Here is a 2,343-nt window from a genome sequence, read left to right as displayed (position 1 = left end):
TTTATGTTTTTTATTTGAGATGTATATATATGTTCTCCTGGTGCACGCCTTGTTTAAAATATGCTGTTCTAAAAACTCATATAGCTGACTGTGTCCACATACAGCGGGGACCTCATAGTGAACTTTATAGTGAACTCAGTTAACTGACCGTTCAGACAGATGATCACTGCTTTTTGCTCTGTTGGTCACATAACTCCGCCTGCGCCATCTTTGTTATTAGTCGCTGCTGTCGAGTAGCGACAGCCTATGGCGACAGCAGGCCGCTGTGACAGCAAATCCCAGAAAGCTGTGCGAGGAGAGCTCTCCTCGCAAAGCATTCTGGGATTTATCTGCCTGTTCTGAGGCCTTTCTTTTCTTCTCATACACTTCGTAGACACTTTTTCATTTGCTTCAATGACCGTCTGAAACCGTAGCTCACCACAGATATGAGCCTGAAAGAAAAAGATCGCTAACGGGACATGCGCGTAGGACGGCCTTACATAAACACATCACCAGAATGATTGACAGTTAGGAGGACCACTGATTGAGATGATCCACCCGTAAATAAAAGATCATCCTCTATAGCTTGAAGCTGCATGAATGCAGCTCACACAGTAGATCGCACACAAGTCGCATATATTTGGGAATGAGAATGACCACGCAAAAGAACCGGATTTCACAAAACCATCCGAATTAAGCTTTTAAACTATAGTGGAGGATGTTCTTTTCCAGGAGTATCATCATTTAATTGGTCCTCCTAACTGTCAATCATTCTGGTGATGTGTTTCCATGAGGCCGCCCTTTGTGCTTGTCCCCATTTCCACTGACCGCTGGTGAGTCTGACATGGTGGAAAAATTACTAATCATCTTAAGTTAGCTTGTATGAGCGATGCAAACCAACTTTTAAACAGCTTGTCCACGGTATCACACGTGTTTAATAGGCGGTCCCTCTCCGGAGCGGGTACAGGGTTGAACATGTGCGTTTTTTTTTAAGTATAGAGGCCGGTTTTTTCAAAACTTCACGAAAGTCCTCCACTACACCTTTAAGGCCCACAGTGTGAACGTTATTCATTAGTGACTTGAATCTGATTAGAACTGCACTGAGAATTAAATATTGAGCGATGCAGAAATGTTTCTTTGTGCTTTGACACACAACATTTACTTCAAAGTTTTTTTTGGAGTCGACTTTAAAGATGTCAACTAATAGTTGCAGCTCTGCTATAAATACCTGCTAAATAAAGCTGATGTAAATCAGGACGCCATTGCTCATGTGCCAACGTTGACGCAAACATATTTATTTTCCCCTTCTGGTTTTCCGTCAGCGTAAAGATGGTTCCCGGGTCACCAGGTCATTGCTGCTGGTCTCTGAAAGAAATGCTCGCCATGTTGTGGGAGTTCTCCGTTACCTGGGGCGCACTGCTACGCATCTACCTCCTGTGCTTCTGAGATTTGCTGAACGGGTGTGTTTGTCCCGTGAAGAACAGAAGATCAGTCGACCTCTCTGTAGATATCTAAAGAGCTTTGGAGTCTGCAGGTATGTTTAATGGTATCACTCAGTTCAGATAAATGTTTTGTTTTTTTTTTCTTTTCAAAAAGGGAAATGAACGTTGTTGCATGTAGGGAAATTATTATTATGTTGACTCTAAAATCTCTGTAATAAATAAAATTATTGCTTTATTTTCAAAACTGATCAACATTGAAAATGTTAACTGATAATCAAAAAATAATGAGACTAACACAACTCACACCAAAATGAACTAGCTTTGGTGAGATAGGCCTTATAAGGCTTTTGATAGTATTACTGAAGGACTTTCAGTCCCGTGTCTTTTGGCTGGCCTACCAGATTTTTGCTCCACCCTTAGAAAGATGGGAACCAGGAGGCAGGAGGACGTTAGGGCTACTATTTGATCCCAGGAGACTAGAAGCCAGCATAGACATGGATAGACCCCGGGTGAGAGGTGTGCCGACAGAGCGGCCTTCTTAGGTCAGACCAAGCTGCTGTCAGAGACAATAAGTATCAATTGAAGCTAATGCTATTTTGTGACTTCAGGCACTAAATCCTCTGAACTCTCAAACGATTTCCAGATAAATTGGATGACTGTAAACATCAAGGTGTCAGGGGCTACATGTTACAATTTCTTGTCTAATTTATTACATAGTTTCTATTTTATATTGACTGTTAGCAAAGTTCCAGAGCTACCTCTCAGAATAATGCCAAACTTTTTAATCCATCTATGGGCTAGTCATTACAATCCTGTGAGCATAAGTCTGATCTAAAGGATAGTTTCTTCATGTGTGCATATCTCTATGTGTTTTTATATATATATATATATATATATATATATATATATATATATATATATA

General features: G+C 40.6%; 1 protein-coding gene and 1 long non-coding RNA gene across 2 annotated transcripts in view; both read left to right on the top strand.

The window, feature by feature from the left end:
- Positions 1 to 2,343, top strand: part of tdrd12 (tudor domain containing 12) — a 66,395-nt gene that overhangs the window by 50,658 nt on the left and 13,394 nt on the right. The gene's annotated exons all lie outside the window — the stretch shown is intronic.
- LOC107099719 overlaps positions 1,391 to 2,343 on the top strand; it is a 7,980-nt gene continuing 7,027 nt past the window's right edge. Inside the window, exon 1 of the long non-coding RNA XR_001481976.1 lies at positions 1,391 to 1,513. This is a non-coding gene — a long non-coding RNA (uncharacterized LOC107099719). The remainder of the gene's footprint in view (positions 1,514 to 2,343) is intronic.

The sequence above is a fragment of the Cyprinodon variegatus genome, unplaced genomic scaffold (assembly GCF_000732505.1).
Source record: "Cyprinodon variegatus isolate N-32 unplaced genomic scaffold, C_variegatus-1.0 Scaffold899, whole genome shotgun sequence".
Lineage (NCBI taxonomy): Eukaryota > Metazoa > Chordata > Actinopteri > Cyprinodontiformes > Cyprinodontidae > Cyprinodon > Cyprinodon variegatus.
Note: the sequence above shows the minus strand (reverse complement) of the source record. Positions and strands in the feature narration are given on the sequence as shown.